At 42.9% G+C, this 23,365-nt stretch overlaps 1 protein-coding gene across 1 annotated transcript in view; it reads left to right on the top strand.

Moving 5' to 3' along the window:
• The window catches only part of gli3 (GLI family zinc finger 3), a 340,422-nt gene that overhangs the window by 27,722 nt on the left and 289,335 nt on the right, over positions 1-23,365 (top strand). The window lies entirely within an intron of this gene.

Here is a 23,365-nt window from a genome sequence, read left to right as displayed (position 1 = left end):
CTTTCACAAGTCTCTCACAAGTCTCACACAAGTCTGAATTAGTCTGAATTGAGACAAAGATTTCATGGCTATATTGTGTTCTTAGGAGGAGGGGATATGGCTAAACAAAGCATGCAAATTAAGGGTTGTGGTCGGCAGGGTAAACTGCTTCTCAGGTCTAATCTCATCATGTTCTGGGGACAAAACCTCCTGACCATTTGATTGAAAAGAGTAAACAATAGACACCCCATGCTGTGAAACTGATAATTGCATCACTTTGGCTTAGTCTGTAGTCAGAAAGACAAGAGGTTAATGTCCTTCCTAGCTGGGATGTTAATGAAATTATATAATTAAAAACCAGAGAATATAACTTTTTAGTTATACGTAGATTATTGTTAATTTGAAATTAGATGATATAAATTTATATTTCCACAGTTCCCCCTTTGAGAGTTATTTAAAAACTCTCACAAAAAAAATATAAATTTGTAAGCTTTTCTAAAACCATTCAATGGCTTCTGTTTGATAACAGAGGCCCCATCTTCTAGTCATGTAACTTGAAAAAAGTTACAGGCACATTTAACTTATTCTGTGTCATTTCAATATCTACGTAGATGTAAGTGTAGATTTCAAAACTGTTCACACGTTTATGACAATCAGTTGTAATGTCATAAATCCTACATAATGACACAAAAATCATGTAGTTAAACTGCAGATCTTCTGAAAGTCCATGGCTTGTGAATAGTGTTCAGTCTTTTGTGAGGTGTGTTTCTTGTGGTTCTTCTCCAGCACAGAGTTGATCTGATGACTTTCTGTCATTCATGGATCTCCGTAGTGATGCTCTGGTTCAGAGTGTTTCTGAGAAGATGCAGTGTTTGTGTTTACCTGCACACAAGAAAACAAGGAAACAGCAGACCAGCAGTATTCATGCATAGACTTGTATGATCATAGTTTGTGTGTCTAGTTATTCAGGTGATCGTATAGTGGTTGTGTTAAGTTGGTGATCGTATAGTGTTGTGTATTTTCTGTCTCCTAATCTTAAAGTTATGACACCTATAAAACAGTGAGGGGAGGATGGGGGGAGAAAAACAAAAAAGAAAAGGGAGTCTTCACCACAGGGTGCGGCCCCTGAAGCCTGTTGCTTTCAGTTCTGCCCTGGGCTCCTCACTGGTTTGTGTGTCCTGTTCTGTCCCTGAGTGTGGTGGGCAAACTTTAAGATGTGAGACACAAACTATCATTCAATAAATATCAGTCCTATCAGACATCATAACATTGAATGGGTAGTGATTGGAAAATGTGTTAAACACATTCAAGGCTGTAAGTGGACTTAAGCAGAGTTCCCTAATACAAAGGAAGAAGTTTCCTTTGTGTCTTTTTACAAAGAGTCTTTCATCTTAATTGTAAATGAACTGGGACATTAAGCACTCACAGCCAAAAATGGTTAGCATCTTTGTGGACAGCTCAATGGATTTAGTGATGAGGGGAGGGGTATGTTGAGGGCATTTAGCAAACTGTTCAGAAGTTGATTTACCCTGTTCATCTCTTTAAAGTTCTTTTTATTCTTTCTACACTCTCTCATCCAATGTCCTTTTTTACCACAGTAATGACAACAGATATTTTTCCTAAGACATTTATGATTTAATGTCTTTTCTGTGTTGACCTTAGTGGCAGCTGCTTCAAATCTGACTCTGTCTTTGATGTAAGAGTCTCTTTCCCACAAAGCTAAACTGTTCATATTATTTCTGAGAGTGGTGGAAGACCAGGTGATGTTAAGAAATGGCAAAGCTTGTCTGTATTCAGTTGCAAGGCCATCTGACCAGATGCGGACTAGGGGTCCCTGATCATTTAGCACACTGTCCGAATTATCAGCTAATCCACTGTAAGTTATGGCGGATTGACAAAATCTCTCAGTGAATTCATTCACAGATTCATCTTTCTTTTGCACACAACAAGTCACTTTTGACCAGTCGATCTTTGGGCCAATAATGTTCTTTAGAGCTTTCAAAACACCCTCTTTCAAATCATCCTTACTGGCATGTTGTAATTTAGAGGTCACAGTATGCTCAAAACTGTTGAATTCAGATTCAGTGAGAATTTGAGACATTAGCTGGGTGACTTCTGTTAATGACATGTCATAAAGACGCATTTTGCTGATTAGTGCTCTGCTAAACTCTGAAAAATTTGTGCGTGCTGATGGTAAGCTTTGAGACAGTCTGTCTATTTCTTTAGGTCCTAGTGTTCTTGAAACTGTTTGAATTTGAACAACAGAAGTGTTGTTGTGTGAACTCTCAGTTCTCTTAGATCTTCTGGCACCACAAACCTCCACTGAACCTATGAGCAAATCATTTGCTGACTGGATGGGAATGTCTGTTTCAGAGACAATTTGTGAGTCAGGATGTTTATTATCAGGCTGACTAACCTCCTCAATGTCAGTTTTTGATTTCTTGAGGTTCAGTTGTTTTGTTAATGAGGTTATCTTAGCATGAAGCTCTTGGATCTGTTTCTCTAATTCTGATTTAGCTTGAGCTTTTTGTTTAGCTCGAGATAAACTGAATTCTCTGTAGCAGCAGATAATGCCTTTTACATTGTTTTTGCGAATGCATGCATCAAGCACTTTCTTGCATTCATCTAATGTCTAAACATCATCTGGGTCAATGCTAAATTTCTTTGTCAAATTTAGTCTGACTGACTCTGTAATTGAGTCCATTTGCTGTTGTAGCAGCGATTTGAAATCCTGATCTGACAATAAAGGAGATGTTAAACTACCTTTTTCAGATGTAGTGGTCAGTCTTGTATTCTGTCTGAACATTTTGTGAGCTTATTATCACAAAGTAAAAATACTAAAACTTTTCAGATGAAAGTGTAGTAATTTCTTCTCTGGCAAAACAGAGGGTAACAATATTAGCACATGTTGCTAAAACTTCCTGCCTGAACAAGAGATAACATCAATTAGCTTGTATAGCTAAAGTTAAACTTCTCTGGTTGAACAGAGGTTGAACAAATAAAAGAAAAGAAAATAGCACATAAGGCTTAACTTCTCTGAAAAGAGGATAACTTTTTTTTTTAAATAGCACGTAAGGCTTTACTTCTCTATTGAAATAGAGGATAGCTTTTTGTTAAACAAACCCTGCAGCTGTTTGTTAACTTTTCTCTGATGGAGCAGAGAATAACCATGTGTATAGACTGGTCTGTATGGTTCTTTTGATAGAGTGAAACTCACCAAATCGAGGTTGAGCTGAAAAGATTCAGTCTGGAGTGATCTGATCTTTGTATTCAGGTAGCTTCAATGTTCATCAGGGTTGCAGTCAGCAAATAGTTGAGAATTTGTGACGTCCGCTGAGAGACTTCAAATTGCCGTTGAACTGAAGATTCCGTCTGAAGAAGTTTCCTTGATCTTGAAGGTTCAAGTTGAATTCCAGGTGGATTTCAGTCTTTTGTGGCAAATTGTTGAGAATTTGAGGATTTCAGTCTCTATCCGGGTCACGGCACCAAGTTGTTGTAAAAAAAAAAAAAAATGAGTGAAAAAGAAGAGAACCCAGTCCAGGAGACTCGAAACAAGCAGAATTCCTTTATTGAGACATGTTGGTTAATCTGCAGTCATATAGCGTCTTCAAGATGTCCAATGTGTCTGCAAGAGCCTACTAGAGGTCCGCAGTCTGCAAGTTCTTTCACAAGTCTCTCACAAGTCTCACACAAGTCTGAATTAGTCTGAATTGAGACAAAGATTTCATGGCTATATTGTGTTCTTAGGAGGAGGGGATATGGCTAAACAAAGCATGCAAATTAAGGGTTGTGGTCGGCAGGGTAAACTGCTTCTCAGGTCTAATCTCATCATGTTCTGGGGACAAAACCTCCTGACCATTTGATTGAAAAGAGTAAACAATAGACACCCCATGCTGTGAAACTGATAATTGCATCACTTTGGCTTAGTCTGTAGTCAGAAAGACAAGAGGTTAATGTCCTTCCTAGCTGGGATGTTAATGAAATTATATAATTAAAAACCAGAGAATATAACTTTTTAGTTATACGTAGATTATTGTTAATTTGAAATTAGATGATATAAATTTATATTTCCACAGTTCCCCCTTTGAGAGTTATTTAAAAACTCTCACAAAAAAAATATAAATTTGTAAGCTTTTCTAAAACCATTCAATGGCTTCTGTTTGATAACAGAGGCCCCATCTTCTAGTCATGTAACTTGAAAAAAGTTACAGGCACATTTAACTTATTCTGTGTCATTTCAATATCTACGTAGATGTAAGTGTAGATTTCAAAACTGTTCACACGTTTATGACAATCAGTTGTAATGTCATAAATCCTACATAATGACACAAAAATCATGTAGTTAAACTGCAGATCTTCTGAAAGTCCATGGCTTGTGAATAGTGTTCAGTCTTTTGTGAGGTGTGTTTCTTGTGGTTCTTCTCCAGCACAGAGTTGATCTGATGACTTTCTGTCATTCATGGATCTCCGTAGTGATGCTCTGGTTCAGAGTGTTTCTGAGAAGATGCAGTGTTTGTGTTTACCTGCACACAAGAAAACAAGGAAACAGCAGACCAGCAGTATTCATGCATAGACTTGTATGATCATAGTTTGTGTGTCTAGTTATTCAGGTGATCGTATAGTGGTTGTGTTAAGTTGGTGATCGTATAGTGTTGTGTATTTTCTGTCTCCTAATCTTAAAGTTATGACACCTATAAAACAGTGAGGGGAGGATGGGGGGAGAAAAACAAAAAAGAAAAGGGAGTCTTCACCACAGGGTGCGGCCCCTGAAGCCTGTTGCTTTCAGTTCTGCCCTGGGCTCCTCACTGGTTTGTGTGTCCTGTTCTGTCCCTGAGTGTGGTGGGCAAACTTTAAGATGTGAGACACAAACTATCATTCAATAAATATCAGTCCTATCAGACATCATAACATTGAATGGGTAGTGATTGGAAAATGTGTTAAACACATTCAAGGCTGTAAGTGGACTTAAGCAGAGTTCCCTAATACAAAGGAAGAAGTTTCCTTTGTGTCTTTTTACAAAGAGTCTTTCATCTTAATTGTAAATGAACTGGGACATTAAGCACTCACAGCCAAAAATGGTTAGCATCTTTGTGGACAGCTCAATGGATTTAGTGATGAGGGGAGGGGTATGTTGAGGGCATTTAGCAAACTGTTCAGAAGTTGATTTACCCTGTTCATCTCTTTAAAGTTCTTTTTATTCTTTCTACACTCTCTCATCCAATGTCCTTTTTTACCACAGTAATGACAACAGATATTTTTCCTAAGACATTTATGATTTAATGTCTTTTCTGTGTTGACCTTAGTGGCAGCTGCTTCAAATCTGACTCTGTCTTTGATGTAAGAGTCTCTTTCCCACAAAGCTAAACTGTTCATATTATTTCTGAGAGTGGTGGAAGACCAGGTGATGTTAAGAAATGGCAAAGCTTGTCTGTATTCAGTTGCAAGGCCATCTGACCAGATGCGGACTAGGGGTCCCTGATCATTTAGCACACTGTCCGAATTATCAGCTAATCCACTGTAAGTTATGGCGGATTGACAAAATCTCTCAGTGAATTCATTCACAGATTCATCTTTCTTTTGCACACAACAAGTCACTTTTGACCAGTCGATCTTTGGGCCAATAATGTTCTTTAGAGCTTTCAAAACACCCTCTTTCAAATCATCCTTACTGGCATGTTGTAATTTAGAGGTCACAGTATGCTCAAAACTGTTGAATTCAGATTCAGTGAGAATTTGAGACATTAGCTGGGTGACTTCTGTTAATGACATGTCATAAAGACGCATTTTGCTGATTAGTGCTCTGCTAAACTCTGAAAAATTTGTGCGTGCTGATGGTAAGCTTTGAGACAGTCTGTCTATTTCTTTAGGTCCTAGTGTTCTTGAAACTGTTTGAATTTGAACAACAGAAGTGTTGTTGTGTGAACTCTCAGTTCTCTTAGATCTTCTGGCACCACAAACCTCCACTGAACCTATGAGCAAATCATTTGCTGACTGGATGGGAATGTCTGTTTCAGAGACAATTTGTGAGTCAGGATGTTTATTATCAGGCTGACTAACCTCCTCAATGTCAGTTTTTGATTTCTTGAGGTTCAGTTGTTTTGTTAATGAGGTTATCTTAGCATGAAGCTCTTGGATCTGTTTCTCTAATTCTGATTTAGCTTGAGCTTTTTGTTTAGCTCGAGATAAACTGAATTCTCTGTAGCAGCAGATAATGCCTTTTACATTGTTTTTGCGAATGCATGCATCAAGCACTTTCTTGCATTCATCTAATGTCTAAACATCATCTGGGTCAATGCTAAATTTCTTTGTCAAATTTAGTCTGACTGACTCTGTAATTGAGTCCATTTGCTGTTGTAGCAGCGATTTGAAATCCTGATCTGACAATAAAGGAGATGTTAAACTACCTTTTTCAGATGTAGTGGTCAGTCTTGTATTCTGTCTGAACATTTTGTGAGCTTATTATCACAAAGTAAAAATACTAAAACTTTTCAGATGAAAGTGTAGTAATTTCTTCTCTGGCAAAACAGAGGGTAACAATATTAGCACATGTTGCTAAAACTTCCTGCCTGAACAAGAGATAACATCAATTAGCTTGTATAGCTAAAGTTAAACTTCTCTGGTTGAACAGAGGTTGAACAAATAAAAGAAAAGAAAATAGCACATAAGGCTTAACTTCTCTGAAAAGAGGATAACTTTTTTTTTTAAATAGCACGTAAGGCTTTACTTCTCTATTGAAATAGAGGATAGCTTTTTGTTAAACAAACCCTGCAGCTGTTTGTTAACTTTTCTCTGATGGAGCAGAGAATAACCATGTGTATAGACTGGTCTGTATGGTTCTTTTGATAGAGTGAAACTCACCAAATCGAGGTTGAGCTGAAAAGATTCAGTCTGGAGTGATCTGATCTTTGTATTCAGGTAGCTTCAATGTTCATCAGGGTTGCAGTCAGCAAATAGTTGAGAATTTGTGACGTCCGCTGAGAGACTTCAAATTGCCGTTGAACTGAAGATTCCGTCTGAAGAAGTTTCCTTGATCTTGAAGGTTCAAGTTGAATTCCAGGTGGATTTCAGTCTTTTGTGGCAAATTGTTGAGAATTTGAGGATTTCAGTCTCTATCCGGGTCACGGCACCAAGTTGTTGTAAAAAAAAAAAAAAATGAGTGAAAAAGAAGAGAACCCAGTCCAGGAGACTCGAAACAAGCAGAATTCCTTTATTGAGACATGTTGGTTAATCTGCAGTCATATAGCGTCTTCAAGATGTCCAATGTGTCTGCAAGAGCCTACTAGAGGTCCGCAGTCTGCAAGTTCTTTCACAAGTCTCTCACAAGTCTCACACAAGTCTGAATTAGTCTGAATTGAGACAAAGATTTCATGGCTATATTGTGTTCTTAGGAGGAGGGGATATGGCTAAACAAAGCATGCAAATTAAGGGTTGTGGTCGGCAGGGTAAACTGCTTCTCAGGTCTAATCTCATCATGTTCTGGAGACAAAACCTCCTGACCATTTGATTGAAAAGAGTAAACAATAGACACCCCATGCTGTGAAACTGATAATTGCATCACTTTGGCTTAGTCTGTAGTCAGAAAGACAAGAGGTTAATGTCCTTCCTAGCTGGGATGTTAATGAAATTATATAATTAAAAACCAGAGAATATAACTTTTTAGTTATACATAGATTATTGTTAATTTGAAATTAGATGATATAAATTTATATTTCCACAACGGCGATCCATCACTCATGTATCCGGCAAACCTCATGCTTTAATCGGCCCTGACATTATTGAGACATGCCCCTGTCTTCGATGACTAGATAATAAATGTGTTATGAAATAAAGTTTTAACCGTTTTTCATGCGAGAATGTAGTTGTTTTAGAGTCAGACTCGAGTCATGAATTTGATGACTTTAGACTCGACTTGACAAAATATAAAAAGACTTGCAACTCGACTTGGACTTGAACATAAATGACTCGGACTTTGACTAGGACTTGCCCCTATTGACTTGTAAAGACTTGCTGCTTCCCATGAAAAGCCCAAAGATTAAAAAGTATGTTGACATGGACCGCTCTCTCTCTCCCCCCGTTTATGTGTGCGTGTGTGTGTGACAGCATGCGCGCTTTCGGCATGACATCCAATCAAAGCACGGTAGATTGTTTTGATTTGACAGTATCCAACGTGACTACTATGAGGCGCCGGAGTGGACAAAAGTCAAGCGAACGAAGAGAGAATTTGAATTTGAATTTGAGATCGAGCCAATACTCGCGTACCAATACTCGGTCTCTCTCTCTCTCTCTCTCTCACATACCACATACACCTCTCTCTCTCTCTCTCGTGCATTCAGTCTCTTTGCGTTCGCTTGACTTTTGTTTACGATGGCGTCTCATACCTTTAGTGCTTTTGCTCTCACGGGATCCTCCTGTTAAACTGATCCTTCTCTAAGCCACGCCCAAAAACCGCCACCCACCAATCGCGGCTTACCAATCGTAGCTACGGGCAGGGGCTCTGTCAAGCTTGAGCGAGGGAAACAAGCCAAATCGTTGGGCAATTGGCAGAGATGGGACCAAGTCATTGTTTGGCAAGTCACAAGTAAGTCTCAATTCATTGCCCTTAAGTCCCGAGTCAAGTCCCGAGTCAAGACAGGCAAGTCCCGAGTCAAAGGCAACAAGTCTCAAGTCAAGTCCAAAGTCCTGCAGTTTGATTTTCGAGTCTTTTCAAATCTTTTTAACAGAAAAATAAAATATATACAGATTAGGTATGGTTGTAAGATCTGTATTAATTAAACAAACCTTTTTTTATGAAAGAACATTGCTCAGGTATATAAAAATACAAATGCAATTTTCTGAAAAAGTACTGAACAGTGCTGCTTCTCGTCTCCACAGCATAATGCACAAGAAGGAGTTCCACCAAAAAAAGACTCCATTTTGCCTCACATCACACAGAAATTGCAGGTCTACTGCTGTCTAATTCATTAAGTTTAGTTGTGCTATGTTATGTCTTCGGTGATCAACTTGTGATTAACCAAAATTACATAACCTCAATGTGGTAGCAGTAGACCAACTCCTGTATATGCTGCAAAGTTAAATTGAGTGAAATTGGAATTTTGTCAATTGAATCTCGTGTGTGCTAAAGAGATGGAGTTGCAAATCTGTCTAGCAGCAATGTAAAATGGTAGCACATATTGTGAATGAAGTAGGCTACTTCATACAAACAATAACGTTGTTTTCTTCACATAACGTTGAAGAGCTTTGCTCTCTACCTTGTGTGATGCTCGTGCATGGATTTCTTCTGTTTGTGGACAAAACTGCTTGCGAGTTCTCAAATATACGCTGCTCACGTGCAAATTTTCTCTCGCTCTCAAATATGCACTGCTCACACACAAATTTTCTTGAGCGCTCTCAGAGATTATATGCAAACTCACAATTTGTGTCGTGTTCCCTCTTCCTTTTATGCTTTTTGATATGATTCATATTGCTGCACTGTTTAATAACAATAACCAAAATACTAAAATAGACTTGCATATTAAATGTTTAATCTAATAAACCATAACATTTTTGGTTGTTTTATATGATGAGATATTTTCAGTTTCAAACGCTTAAAGACAGAGAATAGACCAGTGGTGCCCCCCGAAAATTTGCTTAGGGGGGGCCAGAAGAGGCCAGCTACGTCAGTGGCACCAATCAATCCACAATAATTTAGTGGCTGCTATTTATTTATTGAAATATTGCATTGTATTGCATTTATGTAAGTAGATTTAAATAAATAATGTCAACAGCAAAATCATATCGGGGTGGCCACAGGGGTGGCTAGAGTTTACACAGGGGTAACACCCCTTGTAAAGGGGTTTACACCACTATAAGGCACCCCTGGAATAGATGTTGGATTGGATAGTTTTTAAACAAAAACTAATGCAAGCAGAAATGTAACTGTGACAAAAATAAGGTAACACTTGATAAGGTATTATAGCCTACTGTACTATTCACTCTTCAAATAAATCTCACTATCAATCTCATTTTATCATGGCAGCTAAAATAAAGTAAACTAGTGTCTGCTGGCTTCCACTTTGCTGATGAGATTGTGGAGGATATTTTCCATGTCATCCTCTTCATTTTGAGGAAAGCTGTTCCACAGGGCCCTTGAACACGTATATTGGCATGTACTGTGTTTTGAACAGTAGCCTACTACAGTAAAGAACTTCAATTGATCAGTATTAAAAGTGTAATATAAACAAATTACCCAGTGCTGTATTATTTTACAAAATAGGGTATTTTATACTACAAATCACTACACTTTACTGTAGTAAAACTACACTTTGTATTTTATTTTATCTGTTCACTATTGTTAATATTACTGTATTATGAAGCATTCATTAACAAGTCGTAAATAATACTAGCCTAAAACATAAGTATAATACAAGTATACAACAAGTATAATACTCAAAAACACTAGAATTTATTAAAGAATTTACCTTAACTTTTTTTGTTTTTTGTGTATTGTTAATACATAGTAAAGCAAGAAAGAAACCAAATCAACATTCTTGGAATAACCCTTCGCTAAGCCTCGCCCTCCTTAGTTACTGTTGCTACGCCTGTCAAGCTTTCATGCCTGGCACATCTATTACAGTGTGTATGCGCTGGTGTCAGACATTCCGAAGGATTTAATTAGTCATTTTTGGCAAACAGGTGAGATACCTGAGAAAGCCAGAAAAAAGAGGACTGCAGTATACATTACAGGGGTATATTCACAACATAATAGCAACTGATTAGAAAATAATTTTATCAAAATTGAAGCAAGGTTAGCCTAGCCACCTCATACGCTGAACATTCAACAGCATAGTTCATGCACAGCAGGAGAGGTGAAATTATAAAATAATCTAATAACCTAAGAAACTGATGGATTTGTGCCGAATATTAGCATCATTGACCCATAACAGTGTACAGTACCTATTACTGTCAACATGTTTGTGTGCTCTTTATCCAGTTTTTATTCAAATTTGCAGTTAAGTGGAAGAAAAAAAATTGAAATGCAAATCAAAGTATAAATAACAGAAGTGAACAAATAGATTTTACCTACCAGCACATATTAGTGTATGTATTTATATGCGTTACAATAGCGAGGGTTTAAACTAAGCAGTGCTCATAATATCGAGTGGAAAAAAAGAAAAAGACAGCTGGGAAACATAACCTGCTTTGTTTTTTTTATTTTTTTTTATAAGAAACACAGTTTAGATCTCTTTAGGATAAGAGGAGTGTGAGTGATTGCCACCTATCAGTGAATGTGAATATCGAAAGCAAAACCAACTTAGCTTAACTCCTTTACCGCCCCTCACACAGCTTGATTTACGCTGGCATTTCTCCTCTTGGACTTTGGTTTTGAAAAGGGAAAAAATCCCACCACCCAGTCCAAACTTTTAGGATAGCGGGTGTCAGATTTGCACAATCCAATTGCCCAACGATTTGGCTTGTTTCCCTCGCTCAAGCTTGACAGAGCCCCTGCCCGTAGCTACGATTGGTAAGCCGCGATTGGTGGGTGGCGGTTTTTGGGCGTGGCTTAGCGAAGGGTCAGTTTAACAGGAGGATCCCGTGAGAGCAAAAGCACTAAAGGTATGAGACGCCATCGTAAACAAAAGTCAAGCGATCGCAAAGAGACTGAATGCACGAGGGAGAGAGAGAGAGAGAGAGGGAGAGAGAGAGGTGTATGTTGTATGTGAGAGAGAGAGAGAGACCGAGTATTGGCACGCGAGTATTGGCTCGATCTCAAATTCAAATTCTCTCTGCGTTCGCTTGACTTTTGTCCACTCCGGCGCCTCATAGTAGTCACGTTGGATACTGTCGAATCAAAACAATCTACCGTGCTTTGATTGGATGTCATGCCGAAAGCGCGCATGCTGTCACACATAAACGGGGGGAGAGAGAGAGCGGTCCATGTCAACATACTTTTTTATCTTTGGGCTTTTCATGGGAAGCAGCAAGTCTTTACAAGTCAATAGGGGCAAGTCCTAGTCAAAGTCCGAGTCATTTATGTTCAAGTCCAAGTCGAGTTGCAAGTCTTTTTATATTTTGTCAAGTCGAGTCTAAAGTCATCAAATTCATGACTCGAGTCTGACTCTAGTCCAAGTCACATGACTCGAGTCCACACCTCTGGTGTAGTGCACATGCCCTTTTTAGTCTTGGATATAAAGTGCCCTTCCAAAATGATCAAAAGTGCCCCGTGACACCCCCCCCCCCCCCCCCCCTTGCCCTTCAGTAGGCCTGCGACAACACCACGCTCTCCCCCCCGCTCTTCCAAAAATTTATCCTGCACATGCCCTTTGGACAGTCTCTGCACGGGCCTGCTGACTGTCTTCACAACAGTTTGGTTGAGATGTCCTATTCACAGAGTGAGATCGGGTTCTAGGTTTACGGCGAACACTCGGATGGTTTACTTCATTCTCACCTATGGGTAAGAACCCACTTGGCAGCAGTAAATTGCGATTTATAGTGCGGACTGTTCCATCTTTCCCTTCTGGGCAAACTGGCATATTGTTGGCTTTCTGAAGCAATACATAAATTTTTGGTTCCCACTTGTGTTTGCCTCTTAATCTGGCACTTCTCACTAGTACTCGATCGCCTGAATCAAGTGCTGAGGCAATGACATTTCTGTCAAAACGTTTCTTATTCTGATCAGCTATTTTGGATGCATTGTTTGTAGCAACTCTGTAGCTTTCCTCTCGGCAGCTCTTCAAGGATTTCACATATTATGAATGAGATGGATAGGAGGTGTTGGACAGGAGTCCGAAAGCGAGGTTGACTGGCTGTCTGCTGATGAGGTGAGAACCCAGTTACATCACTCCTGGTGCAGTTATATGCATGGACCAATGGCCTGACATGATCTCTCCAATGTGCTTTGTTCTTGTTTTCCAGCGTACCCAGCATCTGCAAAAGGGTTCTATTAAACCGTTTCACCAGGTTCCCTCTAGGGTGGTAGGGGGTGGTCCTTTACTTTATGGATACCAGCAATCCTACACAACTCTTTGATGGCATGAGATTCAAAGTCTGGCCCCTGGTTGCTAAGTAGTCTTACTGCACTGCTGAAAAATCCAGCTTAAACCAGCCTAGGCTGGTTGGCTGGTTTTAGCTCGTCAACCAGGCTGGTTTAAGAGGGGTTTTGGCCATTTCCAGGCTGGTTTCCAGCCATTTCCAGCCTGGTCTTAGCTGGTTAGGCTGGAAAATGACCAGCTAAATCCAGCTAAAACCAGCTTGACCAGCCTGGTTTAAGCTGGACATAGGTGGTTTTGGCTGGGCTCCCAGCCTGGCTAGGCTGGTCAAGCTGGTTTTAGCTGGTCATCTCCCAGCCTGACCAGCTAAGACCAGGCTGGAAATGGCTGGAAACCAGCCTGGAAGTGGCCAAAACCCCTCTAAAACCAGCCTGGTCGACCAGCTAAAACCAGCCAACCAGCCTAAGCTGGTTTAAGATGGATTTTTCACCAGGGTGGAAAGCAGCAAAGGACAAAGAAATGATCCCACAGGCATTCAGCAATAGTTTGCGCTTTTTGATTTCGCGTAGGAATTGCTACTGCATACTAAGTAAAATGGTCTGTTATGACCAAAATATCCTTGGTGTTACTGCTGTCTAGTTCTAGGGATACAAAATCCATACAAACCAGCTCTAATGGTCTTTGGGTTTGAATGTTAACCAAGGGAGCAGCTCTCTGGGGCTGAGTCTTTCTGCGAACACATCACTCGCACTTTTTTATTTTTTTCCTCCACATCCACAAGCATCTTCGGCCAGTAGAATCTAGAATGCAGAATTTGCTGAGAAACCAGAGACTGTCCAACTTGATGTTTTTCACAGATAGTTTTAACTACTTCTGGTAAGATAATTTTGGTGCTGCTTTCAATATCTGCAAGGTGACGTAGAGTGAATTGCTTAATTCTCTCTTGCTCCTTTTTTGATTCACTATCATCTGTCAGGCTGAAAAATGACCAGCTAAAACCAGCTTGACCAGCCTGGTTTACGCTGGATATAGCTGGTTTTGGCTGGGCTCCCAGATTGACGAGGCTGGTCAAGCTGATTTTAGCTGGTCATCTCCCAGCCTGACCAGCTAAGACTAGGCTGGAAATGGCTGGAAACTAGCCTGGAAGTGGCCAAAACCCCTCTTAAACCAGATCAACCAGCTAAAACCAGCCAACCATTCAAGGCTAGATTAAGCTTTATTTTAGTAGGGCATTTGTTCTTCTTGTTCTTGATACTGTCACCGTACCTTGTGTTCTCACTCTCTCCAGTTCTATGTTACAGATTACCTTCAGTCACCTGCTTTTCAAGTATTCACAGGTCATCGGAGTGATTTGCTCCAACTGTTTCTCATACCTTTGTTCCTATTTATAGCACGTCATTTCCCTTCATGTCTGTCAGTCTGTTGTCGTTGGTGTGTGTGTATAACAGTCTGTTACTCACCCCATATTTGTGTCCAGGGCTGCCAGTGAACGAGTCTCCTGTTGTTTCTGGACTGTTTTCCACGGCACTCCCCCGGCACTCACCCGATTGGGTTTTTTGTTCCTTTGCAAAGACTTTCTCCTTAAAAAACACTTTGTGTTCCGCACTTGAGTTCACTCCTTCTTCTACCCGTGACAGGAACAGACTGACCAAAGCATGGACTCAGCAGAGGATGTCGTCATTCGCCGAGCGCATTACTGGGTCGACAACAAGAGGAGATCGCTGCCTCCCATCAAGCTTTTGCGGAGGTGTCCCAACAGCTGGTTGCGCTCGCCGGGCGCCTCGATCAGCTACAGCTCGGTCTCCCGAACCCTCCAGCGGCTTCCCCGGATCCCCCGGTGAACCCCACGCCGAAAGAGAGGATAACTTCTCCACGACAGGCTGAACCCCGGCTCAATCCACCCGCCGCTTACTCTGGTGAGCCCAATTCCTGTCGATCGTTTCTTTCCCAGTGCTCCCTCACATTCTCGCTCCAGCCATCTTGTTTTCCCACAGAGACTTCCAAGGTGGCTTTCACGATAACTCTCCTGATCGGCCGGGCCAGAGAATGGGGAACGGCTATGTGGGACAACAAAGATGCGTGCTGTAATTCCTTCAAGGCCTTCTCTGACGAACTGAAGAAGGTATTCAACCGCTCCCCGCTGCAGACCGAAGCGGCGAGGGTGCTAACGGCGCTTCAACAAGCGGAGCTTTCGGTGGCAGATTACTCCATCGAGTTCCGTACCCTGGCGGCGAGCAGCAGTTGGAATGCCAAAGCCCAATGGGACCACTTTCTTCACGGCCTGGCAGAGTATATCAAGGACGAGATCTTCTCGCTCGAGCTGCCATCCACTCTCGACGGACTCATCGATCTCGCCATCCGGGTCGACAACCGAATCACTCTCAGAGCGCGTCATCGCAGAGGCGGAGTCGAAGAGTTTTCTTCCAGGAACACTGGGGCGCTTGATGTCGTCATGCCACAGCAGTCAGGGTTCGCGGAGGAAGAGCCCGCTTGTCGGCGACGGAGCCTCTGCCTCTACTGCGGGGAGGCGGGGCATCAGGTGGCCTCTTGCCCTACCAGATAGCGGCGTAAGCCAGCTAAAGGCAGTTTGACGGTGAGCGACACGAATATACGTGCACTGTCTGAGGGCCGGGCGTCTCGCCAAGCCTGGATAAATGTTAAGGGTTCCATTAAACAAGTGTCTGCTTTAATCAATTCAGGAGCTGAAGGGAACTTTATGGACTTAGACTTAGCCAAGCGGCTGGGTGTTTCTATGATCGTCCTGGATAGCCCCATTTCAGCCAAAACACTTTGCGGCTCTAACCTGGCTGATATCACCCACTGCACCATTCCCCTCACTCTTTCACTTTCAGGCAATCATGTGGAGCAGTTACAGTTTCTCCTCATTCACTCTCCCACTGCTCCCCTTGTTTTGGGTCACACAAGGCTAGTTAAGCACAATCCACAGATTGATTGAATTCTTAGCTCTGTATCCTCTTGGAGTTCCTATTGTTTGTCTCATTGTCTTGGCTCTGCTTGTTCTCCCCTTCTCTTTCTATGTTGCAGGAGGAAGTGATCTGGCGTACCTGTCGTTTACCATGATCTGAGAGCTGTGTTCAGTAAGTCCCGGGCTTCATCTCTCCCTCCGCACTGCCCGTACGACTGTGCTATTGATCTGTTACCTGGCACTTCTCCACCTGGGGGCGTTTATACTCTCTGTCTAAACCTGAGAGGGAGGCCATGGAGAAGTACATCCATGTTTCTCTAGCAGCAGGTATTATATGTCCCTCTTCCTCTCCAGCTAGGGCGGGGTTTTTTTTGTGGAGAAGAAGGATGGTTCCTTGCGTCCCTGCATAGATTATCGGGGGCTGAATGACATCACTGTAAAGAAACGTTATCCTTTGCCACTGATGTCATCTGCCTTCGAACTCCTGCAGGGAGCAACCATCTTCACAAAATTAAACCTCCGCAATGCCTACCACCTAGTTCGGATTAGGCAGGGAGACGAATGGAAGACCGTCTTTAACACCCCTACTGGTCATTTTGAATATCTCGTTATGCCCTTTGGGCTCTCCAATTCACCGGCGGTTTTCCAAGCACTCGTCAATGACATGCTCAGGGACAAGGTAAATCGTTTTGTGTTCGTTTACCTTGATGATATTCTAATTTTTTCCCAGAATGAACGGGAACATGTCCAGCACGTCAGGCGGGTGCTTCAGCGGCTGCTGGAGAATCGTCTCTTCGCCAAGGTGGAGAAGTGTGACTTTCATACACAGTCAGTTTCGTTCCTGGGGTTTGTTCTGTCGCCCGAGGGAGTGTGAATGGATCCTGCCAAAGTGAAAGCAGTTGCGGATTGGCCCACCCGAGACAGTCGCAAGGCGATCCAGCGATTTCTGGGGTTTGCCAATTTTTACAGGCAGTTCATTCGCAATTTTAGTCAGGTTGCTCTACCTCTGACTAATCTTACCTCCATCCACAAGCAATTTGAGTGGTCACCCCAGGCTCAGACAGCCTTTTCTGAATTAAAGAGACGTTTCATTTCTGCGCCTATTTTGAGTAATCCAGACCCGTCTCGTCAGTTTGTGGTGGAGGTGGATGCGTCAGAAGTAGATGTGGGAGCTATTTTATCCCAACGGTCCTCGTTAGATGGCAGAATACACCCCTGCACTTTCTTTTACCATCGATTAACACCTTCGGAACGAAATTACGACATCGGGAACAGGGAGTTACTGGCTGTCAGGTTGGCATTGGGTGAGTGGCGTCACAGGCTAGAAGGATCGGGGGTTCCTTTTGTGGTCTGGACCGACCATAAAAATCTAGAATACATTAGATCAGCCAAACATCTCAATTCTTGTCAGGCTCGTTGGGCACTATTCTTTGGCCAGTTTGATTTCATATTTCTTTTCGCCCGGGGTCTAAGAATGGAAAAGCCGACGCCCTATCACGTCTGGGTGGGGCGAGGCCAGACCCACCCTTCCAGTTGCTGTCCTGCCACCTGAACGTGTGGTTGCAGGGGTAACTTGGGGGGTAGAGTCAGTGGTCCGTAAGGCTCTTCGTACGATCGCCACGCCCACCAAATGTCCCAGAAATCTGCTATACGTGCCTGAGTCGATCGGGACCAAGGTTTTACAGTGGGGTCACTCGTCGAAGCTAGCCTGCCACCCAGGAGCAGATCGCACCACTGGGTTAATTTAGCAACGGTTCTGCTGGCCATCGATGGCGCGGGACACTCGGCGGTTTGTATTGGCTTGTCCGGTCTGTGCAGTAGCTAAAGGCTCGAATCGACCCCCAGCAGGGCTTCAGCGGCCACTGCCCATCCCTTCGCAACCCTGGTCACACATAGCGATGGACTTTGTCACTGGGTTACCCCCATCCAGTGGCAACTCAGTAGTCCTCACTGTGGTGGACAGATTCTCGAAGGCGGCACACTTTATACCCCTCCCCAAATTACCTTCAGCAAGGGAGACAGCAGCCATTGTCTTGGACCACGTCTTCCGTATTTATGGCCTCCTGGTTGATGTGGTTTCAGACAGGGGTCCCCAATTTGTGTCAAAATTTTAGGCAGAATTGCCGACAGCTGGGGGCGACCGCTAGCCTTTCTTCAGGGTACCACCCACAGACTAACGGCCAGGCCGAGCGAGCTAATCAGGAACTGGAGAGGGTCCTGCGTTGTGTTGCATCCGAGAAACCGTCATCTTGGTCTTTCAGATTAACCATGGTCGAATATGTGCATAACTCCCTCCCCATCTCGTCTATGGGTTTGTCTCCCTTCCAGTGCTGCTTAGGCTACCAACCCCCTCTATTCCCTTCTCAAGAACCAGATGCCATTGTTCCCTCTGCCCAGGCATTCATTCAGAGATGTCTCCAAACATGGAGGCTTGCCAGGAAAGCCCTTATCCGGACTGGCGACAGAAACAAGGCATCTGCGGATCACCACCGTTCCATACCCCCTCTTTACGTGTGGGGTCAGAAAGTCTGGTTGTCCTCTAAGGATATTTCTCTCAGACTTACCTCACGTAAATTGAGACCTAAATTCATTGGACCTTTCACCATCGTCAAGGTCCTCAGTCCAGTGTCAGTTCGACTCAAATTAAGCCCTCAGTTTAAAAACATTCACCCGGTTTTCCATGTGTCTAAAATTAAACCCGTTTTTCGCTCCCCCCTACAGCCTTTAACCTCTGCTCCTCCACCTCCCAGACTAGTTGAGGGTGCACTTATGTACACAGTGCGCCGGCTGCTGGACGTAAGGGGGAGGGGCAGAGGGTATCAATATCTGGTAGACTGGAAGGGGTATGGCCCGGAGGAGAGGCGTTGGATCCCAGCTCGGGACATTCTGGACCGCTCTCTCATTGATCAGTTTCATCAGACCCATGGTGAGTCTTCAGGGAACGCCAGGGGGCGTTCTTGAGGGAGAGGGTACTGTCACCATACCTTGTGTTCTCACTCTCTCCAGTTCTATGTTAAAGATTACCTTCAGTCACCTGCTTCTTAAGTATTCACAGGTCATAGGAGTGATTCGCTCCACCTGTTTGTCATCCCTTTGTTCCTATTTATAGCACGTCATTTCCCTTCATGTTTGTCAGTCTGTTGTCGTTGGTGTGTGTGTATAACAGTCTGTTACTCACCCCATATTTGTGTCCAGGGCTGCCAGTGAACGAGTCTCCCGTTGTTTCTGGACTGTTTTCCACGGCACTCCCCCGGCACTCACCCGATTGGGTTTTTTGTTTCTTTGCAAAGATTCTCCTTAATAGATTCTCCTTTGCTTATTTCTCCTTAATAAACACTTTGTGTTCTGCACTTGAGTTCACTCCTTCTTCTACTCTTGACAGATACAGAGCTGCTCCAAGACATGTAGCACAAGCATCTGTAGGAAGAAGGCAAGGCAGACGTGAATTTGCATATCGTAATATAGTGTCAAGGGCAAAGAAGAGGTGAACTCAAATGCAGAGAAAACAAAGTCTTTATTTAAGGAGCGGGTCTCAGGAAATCAACAAAACCAAGGTAGCCCAGTTGGGTGAACGCTGAAAAATGCTGAAAAACTCAAAAACGGGACTCTCGCTCACCGGCAGTCCTGGACACAAATACAGGGTGAGTAACAGAATGCTTCACACAGACACACAAGCAACAACATACTGACAAACATGAAGGGAAATGACGTGCTATAAATAGGGAAAAAAAAGGAATGAGAGGCAGGTGGAAAGAATTAGCTGAAATGACTGGTCTTCCTGTGACTGCAAATAAAAGCAGGTAAAAGAGGTAATCTGTAACACAAAGTAGGGGAAGATAGCAAGAACGCAAGGTACGGTGACATATAGGAGCTAATGTTAGCTTTTCAGCAAGAAGTTTGAATGCTTGCTGACACTCCACAGTCTATGTGTCACCCAGCGAATCCTTTGGATTGAAGTAAGTGTGGTCTTTATCCTTCTCTTTCCTTTTATCCTTTCGATCGGGGCGATGGCCAGCTGTAAGTTGGTTTAATGGCTTAGCTATTTTAGAGAAATCTTTAACAATTCTCTGATAATATCCTGCAAATCCTAAAAAGGACTTCAGTTTTTGGAGATTCTGGGGCCTTGGCCAGGTTTTGATGGCTTTTATCTTTGATGGGTTAGTCTCTACACCATTCTGGGAAAAAATTGCCCCAAATAACGCCAACCGATGTTTGGAAGAATTTGCATTTCTCTGGTGAGAGCTTTAACTTGTATTCTTTCAGGCGGTTCAGAACGTTCAGAGCCTCTGAAAGGTGCTTGGTGCATTGGTAATGCCTTGTGGCATACGATTGAACTCCCAAAACCCAAGAGGGCACACAATTGCTGTCTTCTGCTTATCCACTTCACAAGATCTGGGACCACAAGAGCCAGTGTGGTGAGTTCAATATCTGTCCCTAAGAACTCTTTTGGAAATAAATTGATCTCCACATACCCAAGCTAAGTTACTGACTGTCCATTTGCCCCTTCAACTTCCAGCAGAGATTCAAGACGTTTACAGGGTAATGGGACAGGCTCATTTTGTAAAAAGACAAGGGAATTGTTGTTACTTGAGATCCAGTATGTAAAAGACAGTTCACATTGATGTCATCAACATGGATTTGGGCAGTACATTTCATTTACATTTACATTTAGTCATTTAGCAGACGCTTTTATCCAAAGCGACTTACAAATGAGGACAAGGAAGCAATTTACACAACCAAGAGCAACAATGAATAAGTGCTATAGGCAAGTTTCAGGTCTGTAAAGTCTAAGAAGGGAAGTATTAGTAGTATTAGTTTTTTTTTTTTTTTTTTTTGCACAGTTAGTGTGATATTCAGAGAGGCAATTGCAGATTAGGAAGTATAGTGGAGACTAAATAGTTGGGTTTTTAGTCGTTTCTTGAAAGTAGCGAGTGACTCTGCTGTTCTGATGCAGTTAGGGAGTTCATTCCACGAACTGGGCAGATTGAGCGTGAGCGTTCGCGAAAGTGATTTCTTCCCTCTTTGGGATGGAACCACGAGGCGACGTTCATTCACAGAAAGCAAGTTTCTGGAGGGCACATAGATCTGCAGAAGCGAGAGCAGATAAGGAGCAAGGCCAGAAGTCACTTTGTAGGCAAACATCAGAGCTTTGAATTTGATGCGAGCAGCAACTGGCAGCCAGTGCAAACTAGCTAGCAGCAAGCTAGACTAGCAGCGGAGTGACATGTGCTCATTTAGGTTCGATGAAGACCACTCGTGCTGCTGCATTCTGGAGCAGTTGAAGAGGCTTGATAGAGTTAGCTGGAAGCCCAGCTAGTAGAGAGTTGCAGTAATCCAGTTTGGAGAGAACAAGAGCTTGAACAAGGAGTTGAGCTGCATGTTCAGATAAGAAGGGTCGGATCTTTCTGATGTTATAGAGTGCGAATCTGCAAGATCGAGCAGTTCTAGAAATGTGGTCAGAGAAGTTTAGTTGGTCATCAATCGTTTCTCCAAGGCTTTTCACCATTTTGGATGCAGTAATGGTTGCCCCATCCATCTGGATTGAAAAGTTATGGTGTAGAGTCGAGTTGGCAGAAACTACAAGCATTTGCGTTTTTGCGAGGTTCAGCTGAAGATGATGATCTTTCATCCAGTGTGAAATATCCAACAGGCAGGCTGAGATTCGAGCTGGAACAGAGGGATCATCAGGATGAAAAGAGAGGTATAGCTGGGTATCATCAGCATAGCAGTGGTAGGAGAATCCATGTCTCTGGATGACTGGTCCTAGAGATGATGTGTAGATGGAGAAGAGAAGTGGCCCAAGAACAGAGCCTTGAGGTACCCCAGTGTTTAGATGCTGTAGGTTGGACACCTCTCCCCTCCAAGACACCCTGAATGACCTGTCAGTGAGGTAAGATCTGAACCATTGTATAACTGTGCCCACAACGCCCAGTGACTCAAGTGTAGATAGCAGGATCTGGTGGTTGACAGTGTCAAAAGCAGCTGACAAGTCCAGCAAAATGAGGACTGATGATTTAGAGTCTGCTTTAGCCAGTCTGAGATCCTCCACGACCAAGAGCAGGGCAGTCTCAGTTGAGTGGCCTTTCTTAAAGCCGGATTGCTTGTTGTCCATGAGATTGTTTTGAGTAAGAAAGTCCAGGACTTGATTGAACACTACTTTCTCCAGAATCTTGGCCATGAATGGAAGCAGGGATACTGGTCTGTAGTTTTCAAGTAGCGTATGGTCCAGGTTGGGTTTCTTTAGCAGTGGGGTTACCCTAGCCTGCTTAAATGAAGTGGGGAATAAACCAGAGTCAAGAGATGTGTTAATTATGTGAGTCAGTGTTGGTATGACTGCAGGAGAGATGGCTTGCAAGAGATGAGAGGGAATGGGATCGAGTGGACAGGTGGTTGCATGGCTAGATAGCACGAGTTTGGACACCTCAGACTCAGAGAGCTGAGAAAAAGAGGTGAGTGTGTGTGGTGTTGGTGGTGTATCTTGCGTGTTTGTTGTAGGTGCAGCAAATTGAGCACTGATTTTTGCAGTTTTGGTGCAAAAGAATGTAGCAAAGTCATCAGTAGTAAGTGTGGAGGATGCGGGTGGAGGAGGAGGATAGAGGACGGAGGAAAATGTTTTAAAAAGTAGGCGAGGATTAGTGGCATAGTTGATTTTCAGACGGTAATATGTCTGCTTTGCCAAAGTAATCTCAGCTGAGAAAGAGGACAGAAGAGTTTGGTATGTTAAGAGCTGTGCAGGATTTTTAGTTTTCCGCCAAATTCTTTCTGCAGCTCGAAGTTTTGAGCGATGCTCACGGAAAGCATCCGAGAGCCAGGGTGCAGGAGGACTGGCACGGGCTGGCCTGGATGCAAGAGGACATAATCGGTCTAGACATGATGCTAGTGTGGAGCAGAGTGTATCAGTGGCACTGTTCGAATCTAGTGCAGAGAGTTTGCAAGATGGAGGAAGAGAGTCTGAAACAATGGTGGATAGTCTATTGGGTGAGAGAGATCGTAGGTTTCTGCGAAAGATAACCAGTGTTGGAGTGTGTGGCGGCTCAGGAGTAATGTGGATGTTGAGAGACAGAAGGAAATGATCCGATATTTGTAGTGGAGTTACTATAGTTTGATCAGCGAAGCAGTGTCGTGTGTAAATAAGGTCTAGCTGATTACCTGATTTGTGGGTAGCAGAGGTAGGTGCTCTTTTTAGGTCAAAAGAGGCAAGCAGAGTCTGAAAGTCTGCAGCTTGCGGTTTGTCAACTTAAATGTTGAAGTCACCTAGCACCAACAAGGGAGTGTCAATATTAGAAAAAGATGAGAGAAGAACATCCAGTTCATCTAAGAAGTGACCTAATTTACCTGGCGGGCGGTAGATGACAACCACATTTATGTAGAAGGGGTGGATAATGGTGACTGCATGGAATTCAAAGGAGCTGATTGTTGGCATTCCATTCCAATCAGTCCTTTTGGCAGCTTTGTTGTAGGGCACTGATGTTTTGCCTGAGTCTCTGTATGCCCT

Source organism: Danio rerio, chromosome 24 (genome assembly GCF_052040795.2).
Source record: "Danio rerio strain M-AB ecotype USA chromosome 24, GRCz13ab, whole genome shotgun sequence".
Lineage (NCBI taxonomy): Eukaryota > Metazoa > Chordata > Actinopteri > Cypriniformes > Danionidae > Danio > Danio rerio.
Note: the sequence above shows the minus strand (reverse complement) of the source record. Positions and strands in the feature narration are given on the sequence as shown.